This window comes from Sminthopsis crassicaudata, chromosome 1 (genome assembly GCF_048593235.1).
Source record: "Sminthopsis crassicaudata isolate SCR6 chromosome 1, ASM4859323v1, whole genome shotgun sequence".
In the NCBI taxonomy this organism is placed as follows: Eukaryota; Metazoa; Chordata; class Mammalia; order Dasyuromorphia; family Dasyuridae; genus Sminthopsis; species Sminthopsis crassicaudata.
The window spans coordinates 246,092,516-246,106,218 of NC_133617.1; positions in this window are offsets into that span (position 1 = coordinate 246,092,516).

Sequence of the window (13,703 nt, forward strand, 5' to 3'; positions counted from 1 at the left end):
ATATTTTTTGGGGAAAGATTTCTTGCCTTTTTCTTTCTTTTTATTTTGTGTCTATATTTATTTTGATTTACCTACAAATATTTATTGAGCACCTGACATAGGCCAGACATTATATCTTGGCAGAAGACACTTTCTAAGAAGAATGAAATGAAACATATTGTCCATTCTGGTACCATCATAGAAGTGCAGAAACTGAGTGGTTCTCTTGTATTACACTGGTATCAATCCTATATGAAAAAACAAAAAAAAATAGGGATAAGAACTGATCACGTGTGCTTTTGTTCAAAGAAAGTAAGGTCTTCCAAGAAATACTACAGAACTGCAAGTGTATATAGTTATTGCTCTTTGTTACCTTTCAAATGAGGTACATTTGCTGCCTTAGAAAAACACCTAACATCAGTTATTGAAGATTTAACTTCAGACCTTACTTGATAAAGCACTTGGAAGGAAAACTGCCCCACCCACTGTTCATGCCAGGCAGGACTACAATTTCTTTTAGTGATATCAATGAAGAGGAGATGTGACTTCCTCCCAATTTTCTGGGCTAGTTCTCAGTATTTTATTCTCCAATGGAGTTGAGAACACATAACCTCCCTCTCTAGAGACTTCTGAAATTCAGTTCACAGCTTTTTCAAGATTTTAGGATTGAGAACAGTAAAACACTTTAGTTATCATTATTGATTTTTTTTTCCCCACAAATGAAAAACCTGAGGACCAAATGATTCGCCATGGTCATACCAGTAGCAAATAACAGAACCAAGATTTCAAAAATATATTTTCAAAGTCCAAATCCAGTGCCTCTTATTCACTATATCATATTCCCTTTCCTAGACTTAAGGAAGTAGAAAATACTTTGTCTTAATAATCAACTACTTATTTATTTCTATTTATCTCAAAGGTCAACCTGATATTAAGTTGTCCAAGAAAAGAAAATTTTAAAGTGGGAAACCAAGAGAAGGGAAGAGAGGAAGAGAAAGCTAAAGAAGTTTGGGGGCATGACTCCCATTATAATGGATGATATTGCTTTTTAACACCTTCAATTCAGTAAGCACTTATTTGACACATCCTGGGCCAAGAGAAATCTGCTATGAAATAGTTACATTTACCTCCACTTTTTTATGTTAAGCAAGAGTTAGCAAGGTACTTAGCATATAAATGATTCATAAAATTCTCTCTCTCTCTCTCTCTCTCTCTCTCTCTCTCTCTCTCTCTCTCTCTCTCTCTCTCTCTCTCTCTCTCTCTCTTTACATATATATATTTATCTCCAGCTGTCTCTCTGCCCTGACCCCATCCCCTCTCTCTTCTCTCCCTCTTCTTTGTCTATCTAAATTGAAGACTAAATAAATCCTCCTTCTCCTTCTCCTTGTCCTTTTCTTTCTTTCTTTCTTTCTTTCTTTCTTCTTCCTTCTTTCTTCATCTTCCTTCTTTCTTCTTTTTTCTCCCCCTCCTCCTCCCCTCTTCTTCTTCTTCTTCTTCTTCTTCTTCTTCTTCTTCTTCTTCTTCTTCTTCTTCTTCTTCTTCTTCTTCTTCTTCTTCTTCTTCTTCTTCTTCTTCTTCTTCTTCTTCTTCTTCTTCTTCTTCTTCTTCTTCTTCTTCTTCTTCTTCTTCTTCTTCTTTCTTTTCCTTTCTTTATTCATCTCCCTCTGTCTGATGCTTGCCAAGAAAAACAATTCCTTGTAATTATGCAATGGAGATACTCCATCTCAGCATTCCTCCTTGTTAAGGAGTGCTTTATCATGCTGCTGAGGTCAGACTAAACCCAGGTGAAAGTCATGCTTTCTGCCTGATGTGGACTAGTAGAACTTGTTTGGAAAATGTGCAGCAATTTCTCAGTGATGTAGTGGTGGTCACTCCTTTAAAACTATGAGTCATATTCATTCCTGGAGATTTGTAGTCTTTAAAAATGGTTCACATATATAAAATATTTGGGAGTCTACATGTCAAGGAAAAGTCAGGAACTTTATGAACAAAACTACAAAACACTTTCTAGACAAATAAAGTCAGATCTAAACAATTGCAAAAATATCAAGTGCATAATAAAAATGACAATGCTACCTAAATTAGTCTATTTATTTAGTGCTATACCAGTCAAACTCCCAAGAAATTATTTTACAGATCTAGAAAAAGTAATAACTAAGTTCATCTGGAAGAACAAAAGATCAAGAATTTCAAGGGATCAATGAAAAAAATTTCCAATGAAGGTGGCCTAGCTGTGCCAGACCGAAAAGTATATTACAAAGCATCAGTTATCAAAACCATTTGAAATTGGCTAAGAAATAGAGAAGTTGATCAATAGAATAGGTTAGGTTCACAAGACAAAATAGTCAATAACTATAGCAATCTAGTGATTGACAAACACAAAGACCCCAGCTTTTGGGATAAAAACTCACTATCTGATGAAAACTTCTAGGAAAATTGGAAACTAGTTTGGCAGAAACTTGGCATTGACCTACACCTAATACCATATACCAAGATAAGGTCGAAATAGGTCCATGATTTAGACATAAAGAATGATATTATAAGCAAATTAGAAGAACATAGCATAGTTTACTTCTCAGATCTGTGGAAAAGGAAGGAATTTGTGACCAAAGAAGAACTGGAACTCAATATTGAACACCAAATAGAAAATTTTGATTATATTAAATTAAAAAGATTTTATACAAACAAAACTAATGCAGACTAGATTAGAAGGGAAGGGATAAACTGGAAAAACATTTTTACATTTAAGGGTTCTGATAAAGGCCTCATTTCTAAAATATATAGAGAATTGACTCCAATTTATAGGAATTCAAGCCATTCTCCAATTGATAAATGGTCAAAGGATATGAACAAACAATTTTTAGATGAAGAAATTAAAACCATTTCTACTCATATGAAAAGATGCTCTAAATCACTATTGATCAGAGAAATGCAAATTAAGACAACTCTGAAATACTTCTACATAACTGTCAAATTGGCTAAGATGAGAAAAAAAAGATAATGACAAATCTTGGAGGGAATGTGGGAAAACTGGGACACTAATATAGTGTTGATGGAATTATGACTGGATCCAGTCATTCTGGAGAGCAATTTGGAGCTATGCTCAAAAAGTTATCAAACTGTGCATTGATCAAGTAGTGTTTCTATTGGGCCTGAAAGAGGTCACAAAAAATGGGAAAGGACCCTTATGTGCAAAAAGGCAGCCCTTTTTGTAGTGGCAAGGAACTGGAAATTGAGAGGATGCCCATCAGTTGGAGAATGCCTAAGTTATGGTATATGAATGTTATGGAATATCATTGTTCTATAAGAAATGATCAGGAGGATGATTTCAGAGAGGCTTGGGGAGACTTACATGAAGTGATGCTAAGTGAAATGAGCAGAAACAGGAGATCATTGCACACGGCAACAACAAGATTATATGATGATCATTTCTGATAGACATGGCTCTTTCCAACAATGAGATGATTCAGACCAATTCCAATAATCTTGTGATGAAGTGTGGGGACTGAGTGTAGACCACAACATAACATTTTCACTCTTTCTATTGTTGTTTGCTTGTATTTTGTTTTCTTTCTCAGTTTTTTCCTTCTTGATCCAATTTTTCTTGTGCAGCAAGATAATTGTATAAATATATATAAATATATTGGATTTAACATATATTAAAATATATGTTAAATATATTGAAATATATTTAATATATATAGGATTACCTGTCATTTAGGGGAGGGCATGGGGGGAAGGAGAAGAAAATTTGAAACACAAGGTTTTGGGTCAATGTTTTAAAAATTACCCATGCATATGTTTTGTAAATAAAACGCCTTAATAAGAAATAAAATAAAAATTAAAATATATCATATTACTTTCCTAGAGAATATATCCACATTAAAATTCCTTTTATTCATTTTGTATAAACAGTGAAGTCAGTTGAAATTACAAACTTCAGAAAGTTTCTCATCTTGGGATGTATGAATTAGTTTCCTTTGACTGCCTCCAGCACTCTCTGGAAAGGTTTCTCAATTGCAGAGTAAATAATTACTTAGAAATATTTGATATACAAAATCTATTTATCTCTAGTCAACCATTTGTCCCATTGTGTAAATAATCAAAAGAATACATTTAATAAACCAGTTTCATGTTTGTTTATATATATATATGAAATATATATATTCTAAATCTTACACATATGCTAATTTTAATGAATTATTTTAAATAAAAGGAATTTCAGCCTCTCTACTTGGGAATTTTTTTTTTCCTCAATAATATTTTATTTTTCCAAATACATATAAAAATACTTTTCAACATTCATTTTTATAAAACTTTGTGTTCCAAATCCTTCTCCCTCCCTTCTTCACCTCCCCCTAATCAAGACAACTAGCAATTGATGTAGGTTAAATATGTGCAATCCTTTTAAATATATTTCCATATTAGTCATGTTATGCAAGAAAAAATCAGACCAAAAGGAAAAAAAAAACATAAAAAAGGAAAAGCAAACAAATAAACAAAGTGAAAATACTATGTTTTGAACCACATTCAATTTCTATAAATTTCTCTCAGGATTGGATAGCATTTTCCATCCTAGATCTATTGGAATCATCTTAAATCATCATAATCCTGATAAGACTCAAATCTATCACATTTGATCATCACATAATCTTGCTGTTACTAGGTACAATGTCCTCCTGGTTCTGCTCACTTCATTCAGCATCAGTTCATATAAGTCTTTCCAAGCTTTACTAAAATCAGCCTGCTCATCATTTCTTATAGAACAATAATATTCCATTGCATTCATATACCATAACTTATTCAGCCATTCCCTAACTGAAGGGTATTCACTCAATTTCCAGTTCCTTGCCACTATTAAAAAAAAAAAAAAGTTGCTACAAACATTTTTGCACGTGTTGGTTTTTTCCCTCTCTTTTATACTTGAGAATTTTTATTAAAGTGTATTGGCAGATAACATTATAAGTCATTTATGAGACAGGCATGGTGGTGGAGTTGGCAAGATCCATAGCTCTAGAATCAAAGAGCCTGAGTTCAAATTTTCCCTCTGAAGTTTTTGCCTCTGTGACCTCTAATTTCAATTTTTATCTGGAAAATAAGGGTGTTAGACAAGACACTCCCTGAAGTCCCTTTATCCCTATGTATATGATCCTATTCTCATTACCTGTCATATATAGTCTATTGTTTCAATGCTTATAACATTTAAGTATCCAAGTTAGTGAAGGTGTGCATTCCCAACTGTCCATTGGACTGAACTGGAGCTTTTCACCTTTCTAATTAAAGTTGCTCTAATAAGAATAATATCCAAATGCAAGTTGAATTGAGTTAATGGATAGATAAACCACAATTATTTGAAAGGAAGCAGGTGAATGTTTCCAAAACTTCTAAGGACACAAAGATTCAGCTCTACAGTAACATCGTGGAGCTGGAGATGTTCAGCCTGAAATCACTGACATGAGTTGGACCTGGCCTTGATTCAACTGGTCTTGATGCTACCTAGAGCTAACATCTCCAGTCACGAAGGAATTCTGAAGTGAGTCTAACTAAAAGTTTTCTAACACCATTTATGGAGTGCACTTATTGTTCCACTATAGATAGATAATAGATAAATATCTGGAGGTTGGAAATAGGATGAGAACCAGGCAGAGAAAGAGGGGAGAAAGAAAAGAGAAAGAGAAAAGAGACAAGGACAGACACAGAGAGAGACAGTAAGAGAGGTGGAGGAAGGGAGAAATAAAGAAAAAAGTGAGGGCAACAGACATAAAGAGAGAAAGAGAGGAGAAAGAGAGAGAGGAGAGAAATAATTTATGAATTATTTACTACATGTCAGATACTGTGTTAAGCACTAGAAATATAAGACAATATAGGTCTGAGCAAGCTAAACCAAAACTTCGGTTAAAGACAGCTGGGTAGCACAGTGAATGGAGTACTGGACCTGGAGTCAGGAAGACCTAAATTCAAATCCTTCCTCAGACATTTACTAGTTGTGACCTTTGACAAGTCACATAAGCTCTGCCTCAATTTTTTCAACTGTGAAATGGAAATAATAACGACACTTACCTCCAAGGTGATTATGAGGATCAAATGAGATAATAGTATAGTGCCCGAATTACAGTAGTATTATAGAAATACTGTTATAATTATTACCTATTAAAGTTTGGTTTTCCAGGGAACAGAGTCCCAATTAGTAGGGAGGAGATGGGAATGAAAATATGAAAGCTTGCAGAACTGTGTGAAACTTGGATATAGGTAAGACAAGAGAAAAGTTTACCTTCTAGACCCTAGAATCCCAGAATATAGACCAAAGTTCTGGTGCAGGAAGTAGGCAAATAGAAATGATCACCACAGTGCAGACAGAGAAATATCATTACAGTATTGGTAGCTTTACAAATAGTATTCCATTCATTGGATTCTCTCAATAACCCTAATATGTGGGTGTCACCTCCAGTTTTACAGATGAGGAAACAGAGATTAAATGACTTGCCTATATCATATGAAGGCTCAGATCTGAACCCCGTACTTTCTGACTACAGGAACAGTATTCTACCCTACTTTTCCTATACTAATAAGAATGTGGATAAATTGGAAATAATCAAGAAGGGGTAGGCACTAGCATTAAAGTATGATAGAAAAAGCTTCTTGCAAAAGATAGAATTTCATCTGGAACTTTAAAGAAACCAGAAGTGGAAGAGAAGAAAACGATTCCAGTCATGGATGACAGCCAGCAAACATGCCCAAGTCAGAAGACAGTATGGCATACATGATGATACTTGGGAAGCTTTGTCATGTTCTTTATAAAAATTTAGGCATTTTAGGTCTACAGCAAAATCAAATATTATAGTATTCAAATTCTTTTGGTTTTAGTCCTTTTTAAACAACATTTTTCTATTATATATAACAATTTTTACATTTTTTTATTATGAGTTCCAAATTCTCTTCCTTCCTTTCTCTCTTCCTTCTTCCTTGAGATGACAAGAAATTTGAAATAGGTTATACATGTTCAGTCACGAAAAAAATATTTCCATATTGGTCACCTTATGAAAGAAAACATGGACAAAATAAAAAGAAAGAAATAGTGTGCTTCAATCTGCATTATCAGTTTTTTATCTTGATAGTGCAAAGCATTTTTCATCCTAAGTCCTTTGAAGTTGTCTTGGATCTTGGTGTTGCCTGAAAATAGCTAAATCATTCATGGTTGATCATCGTAAAATATTGCTGTTAATGAAACAGTTGTCACTTAATAAATGCTTGTTGAGTATTGATTACCTGATATAACACTTAATTTGTAAATTAATTTAAGTAATATCATATTTGTTGTTTGTTCTCATCATCCTCCAACAATTCAAATACCTCTTCATTTGTTTAAAATGTGTGTTTAAATGCATTTTGTATTTAAATAAATCTTGAATGCATCTTAGTAAATTAAAAAATATTTTATACATTTTTGGTAATTGTTGTGATGACACTTTCCCTTTATATTATTTTCTTTTGGGTTTTATTATTGGATAGAAATAATAATGACTTCTACAAATTTATTTTGTAACCCCTCTTTTTTTTACTGGAGTTATTATTGTCTCAATTAATTTTTTATAATTCTCCATATTTTTCTAGGTAAATCATAATGTAAACAAGTGTGCTTAATTTTGCTTACAAAAATTTATCAATTTTTCTTCTTTCAATTTCCTTTTCCTGTCATATGCGATGGTTAATATTTCTAGAATCAGCTTCTTAATAAAATAATACTATGCCTCCTATTTTAGAATTAGAGTTGGCACAGATAAGTTACATGAAATTAAGAAAGTTTCTCAAAGTAATAGAAATAGTAAGGTAGGATTTCTAATTCTAAGAAGCAGGTCCAAAGCATTCTACCTATCCTTTAAATCATCTTGGTATACATACACACACACATACAAATACTACATATAGAAGATTTAATAATCACCCCTATGCAAATAGATCAAAGATCTACATAACCAGCTTATCTTTGCCCTGACCCTCACTCTGGTATCATTGGCTTCTGGGTGGACATTCCAAACGTGATGTCTTGTGAATATCTCAAATTCAACCCAAAACAGTTCATTATTGTCTCCCCAATCTCACTCTTCACCCAAACTTCCTTACTTCTTTTAAATTCACTATTTTCCAGTCACTGAGAATGTGATTCCAGGTTATATGCCCCACCTTATTTAATCTCACTTTGCCTATCCATTGATTTAACAAATTTCATCTTTATGCTTCCACATTATCTCAAATCTAACCCCTTCTCTCTACTGATACCACCACCTTGCAGTTTGGATCTTCATCATTTCTCATCTAGACTACTGCAATGATCTCCTAAATGTTTTCCCTGCGATAATCCTACCCCATTCTAACCTAACCTCCATATTACTACCAAAGTGACTTTCCATGCTATTCTTCTATTCAATAAATTCTACTTGCTTTCTATTGCCTCTAAAATAAAATATAAACTTTCATTTTAGTTTGTAAAGTCCATTACAATGTTTCCAAACTATCTTTCCACTTTATCATACATTATCTCACTTTATGCACTCAATCTTCCAGCCAAACTGCCCTTCTTTCCTTCTTTCATTCAAAGGCACTCCATATCCCATCTGATTACTTTTGCACTGAGTATCCTCCATTCCTGGAATGCACTTCCTTTACCCCTCCGCCTTATAGAATTCCTTTGTGCCTTTAAATGGATCTCCTCCTAGATGAAACCTTTCTTGGTAGACCCCCAATTTTGAGTATACTATTTTTACAAGTACTTTGTATCCTTTCTCCTTATATTTATTTGGTATATATCAACAATAATAATTAACATTTACATGGTGCTTTAAGATTTGCAAAATATTTTAAATATTATTTTCTTTGATCCTTGCACCAAACCCATGCAAATATTTCATACATGAGGAAATTGGATCTGAGAAAAATTAAATTAATTCCTCCAGGACATCTAGCTAGTAAGTGTTTACTGTTGGATTTTTGAACACAAGTCTTCCTGACTACAAATTCAAGGCTTTATTCACTGAACCATCTATGTGTACTAGTTAAGTCCCCCTTTAGAATGTAAGCTCCTTGAGAGCAGCCATTGTTTCTTTCTTTGTTAATGCTCTGTGCCTGGCACACAGAATTTATGGATTGAATATATGTGTATGTATACATGTATATGTCATGAATATGTATATTATGAGAAGAGATAATTAATAAATAGGAGCAACTAAATTGGATGATTAAAAGGTGCACTTAGTATAATATCTGACACATAATATTTGCTTAATAAATGTTGATTGTGTTTCACATCAAAATAGAGCATTAAAATATATCTAAAATTTCAGTAAAAAGATATTTAACACAGATGGAAAGTAATGATAACAGTAAAGAAAGGAGGGGGAAAAAAGATATAATGCCAAATGTAGAGCTTTCATAATAATAAAGGGACTAAACTTGATAGAATTAAAAGTTTGTAAAACAAGATGATAAACTATTTCATTAACTAGTTTCAAAAGCTTGAAATGGTATATTGGCTATAGAAGATTATGCTAAATTTCACTCTCTCTGGCAGCCTTGAGAATAAAAATTAGAATACAAATAGAATCCCCTTTTCTCCAAAAGTCCATCCTCTATCTTAGTTTCTGACTTTCAATATCTCTCACTTTTACTGTTAGAAGAATCTCCAATTTGGTCTACCTCATTCCAATTCAATTCAATTTAACAATCATATCTTAAGCACTATAGTAAAGACACTATTAATTTATCTGTTTTATGGGGTGGATAAGTTAGGTTGGTGAACTCTTGATAAGAAAAGTGCTTTACTAATGCAAATGAGAACTCTCTGCAACCTTGAGACCTAGAGAGTTCCCTAGAACAGTGATTTAAGCTGGATTACACTGAGGTATGTAACAGAAGAATTTTAATTTAGTTCTTATTGATTTTGAGGCAAGCTCTTTAGATACTATACTAAACAGCTTACAGGAGATATGATGACCCTAAAAATACAATGACAAAAGAAAAAGTCTCAATCTCCAAGGAACTTACATTTTACTCACAGCTACAATATGCACACAAGCAAATAAACAAGACCAGGTACCATCACAGCTTTGCTCTATAGGAAACTAGGAATTCCATGACCTGAGGAATTATTCAGTCAAAGGAACAGAGATAGGAGATGAGATGTTATATAAGGACAACAGCTAAAGAAAATGGATGACTAGTTCACTACTATGAAATAGTAGACAATTAGGTGAAAAGCCAATCAAAACAGGTCTTTAGTAACAATTGTGTGTTTTATCTCAGAGACAAGTGGGAGCCATTAAAGATTTTTGAATAGGAAATTATGCACTTTTAAATTATCAAATTATCAATGTAGAGGAAGAACTAACCCTAAATTCTGCCAGTATGTCTGGGCAATTGTTTATAATGATTTCTTTTTTTTTTCTCCAAATATATATAATTTATTTCAGTAGATACTGGGTTGTGCAGCTTAGAATATAAATCTATTTTAAACAACATTTCCATTCTCCATATTTGCAACATTTTATTTATTTATTATCACTCTCTTTTTTTTTTCATTTTAGTAAATAGTTACTTATATTTTTCCAATTAAATATAAACAGTTTTTACCATTCATTTTTATAAAATTTAGGGTTTCAAATTTTTCTCTCTCCCTCCTATCCCCTATCCCCAAATAGCAAGTAATCAGAATAGATTATATATGTGCAATCACATTAAACATATTCTCACATTTGTCATGTTGTGAAAGAAAAACTAGGACAAAAGGGAAAAGCCATGAAAAACAAAAAGAAAAAGTGGAAATAGTATGTTTCAATCTACATTCAGACTCCATAGATATGGAAGCCATTTTTCATCATTAGTCTTTTGGAATTGTCTTAGATCATTGTATTACTGAGAAGAGCTAAGCTAATCATAATTGATCATCACACAATGTTGCTATTACTGTGTACAATGTTCTGATTCTGCTCAATTTATTCAGCATTGATTCATGTAAGTCTTTTCAGGTTTTTCTGAAATCTTCCTGCTCATCATTTCTTATAGCACAATAGTATTCAATTACATTCATATAACACAGTCTGAGGTATTCCTCAAATGATGGCTATTCCTTCAATTTCTAATTCTTTATTACCCCAAAAAGAACTGCCTTAAATATGTTTGTACATGTAAATTTTTCTCCCTTATCCAGACTAAATTTTCCTCTTTGTAACTTCTATCTATTGCTCCCATTTTTGCCTTCCAAAGATAAGCAGAATAATGATAATTCTGAACTCTCCATTTTTTTTTGTTTGTTTGTTTGTTTGTTTTTTAAAGGCTAAAAAGCCCACCATCTTTTAATCAATCCTCAGGTGTTTCTTCAATATCTCTGGACATCCTCCGGTTTATCAGTATCCTTCCTGTTTGAGATAAGATGTCTACTTCTGCAATCATGGGCTATAATCTAATTAGTTCTAAGTCTTTTAATTCAGTCTGAAAGAAATTATTATTAATAACTAATTATTAATATTGGGATCTAAAGATTTTTTTCTCTTTTTACTTTCTTATTCAAAGCCAGTATCTAGTGAAGGATAGGATGAAAGATTGGTCTAACTCTCCCGGTTTATTGTCTTCAATCTTGTGTGGAATAACCACACAAATGGGAGAGGTTATTTCTGATTAAAGAGTAAAGAGAATCTGAACTACATGAATTCCAACCCTAAATGATTAGACTCAAGCTCTAGGAAACCTCCTTTGTTCAATTTAAGTAGTCTAAGTGAAGATGGTCTAAATACCTTGTCTAATACCTGGAAGGCTTTTAGCCCACCTCCTTTTCTCCATCCTCTCATTGATGTTTACTAGTCAGTGTTGCTCTCCCTTCTGGGGCAGGCATTTTTCCAAAAGCAAAAGTAATTTGATCATCTCCATGATCCTTTGAGGTAGTGAGAGAAATCAGAGTCCATAAATTTATTGATTTTTGCTCATCTAATTTATAAATTGATGATCAACTACCCAGAAACTCTCTCTTGGGCTTTTCATTTGCCTACAATCCACTAGTCCCTAGATTTTTTTTTTTTAAGGATATCTTAATGCCTATTTACAACTCCTTTATCAAATTATGAGATATCTATCCCATTTGTAAAAACTGTAAATGAACAAAAAATAAGCATTCCTCTGTGCTTATGTATCCCACTGAACTTATCTTTCACTTGTCTATATCTTGTTTGTGTATATATACATATATATATATATATATATATATATATATATATATATATTTTATGCATATTGTCTTCTCCATTAGAATGTGAGCTCCTTGAAGGAAGGACTGCGTCTTGGCCTTTCTTTGTATCCCCAGAACTTAGCAGAGTGCCTGGCTACTCTATAATCACTTAATAAATGCTTATTGATTTACCTCTATCTCAATTTAATGTTTTTCTTGATACTTTCAGATATACAGATAGAAAAATGAGCAATGAGATCTATTAGGGACTATTGGGGATTTAATATTAAGGGTTACAGTTATTAGAATGGTAGCTTCTGATTCATCAAAAGGAGAGATGGTAGGATCATTTCAGGATAGAGGCAAATAAAGTAAGAGAGCATAGGAGCAGTAACAGAAGGACAGGAATTAAAGGCCTAGAAGTCAATGAGAGGGCAAAAAACAAATTTAACTTGTGGTGAGAGAGTGGGAGTAAAGATAATAATGAGAGATCAGTCAGGTGTCACAGAGAAAGCTTGATTTTCAAGACTGCTAGAGTACAAACTCTATTTTTATTTCTTTTATCTCAACCTGTTTGTGTTTTTCTAAGAACATTTTATATTCCTCTATTAGAATATAAATCTCTCTGATACCCTCTTTCCAGGACCAATGACAAAAATGATGTGATTATGTTTCCAAAACTGGAAGGGGCATTGGGTAGGAAAGGACAAATGCTAAGTGTACAACAAGCAATAAGTTAGCTTGTTAGAAGATAGGCAGAAAGTGATATGAAACATGACTAAAGCTGGGCCCACATATAATCTCTACTGAGAACATCACCAATCAAGTCAATGTAGTCTTGGAACAGGGGCTCTGGAAATAAAGAAAATTTCCCTAAACTTGAGGAAATGGTTTCTGGTTAAGAAGGTAGCTCTATTCCTAGTTGTGATTTGGGGTTTTGTCTGTTTGTTTGGATCATAATAAGGAATTCCAAAAATAGCAAAATTCTGTGCTGTTATTAATTGGGCTGAGAGTTCTAGTTGGTCATCTTTACATTTTAGTAGGGTAGTTCCTAGATAATATCATACATACTTGAAGAATGTGTAATCCTCCTTGCCCTTAGTCAAGTCAAACATACTCACCTGTTTCACCGCTTTTAAATAGGTTACACAAAGCCTCCTAGCTGTATTGGATGAGTAACAGATGTATAACAGAAAGCAAGCTTGCCTAAGTGATCTGGTCATCTATGCATGACATGATATAAAAGAGTATTTTCTATGAGCACTATTAATATTTCTATTTGGAACCTCCTTAATAGGCTCCTCCCATATCTCCACCCTCCTAAATTCTTAGTCTCCACTCAGGCAACTGATTACTTCCGTTCCTCCCTTTTTTATGGGAATTATGTTCCAAGCTAACAGCTTACAAGACACTCCTAGTCTTTTCCCACCAACACATCCCTTCCAGCAAGATCAGCCAGTTTCAGCACCCAAGTCTCTCTGCTTCTATCAAAATGACTCTTATCATGTACAGA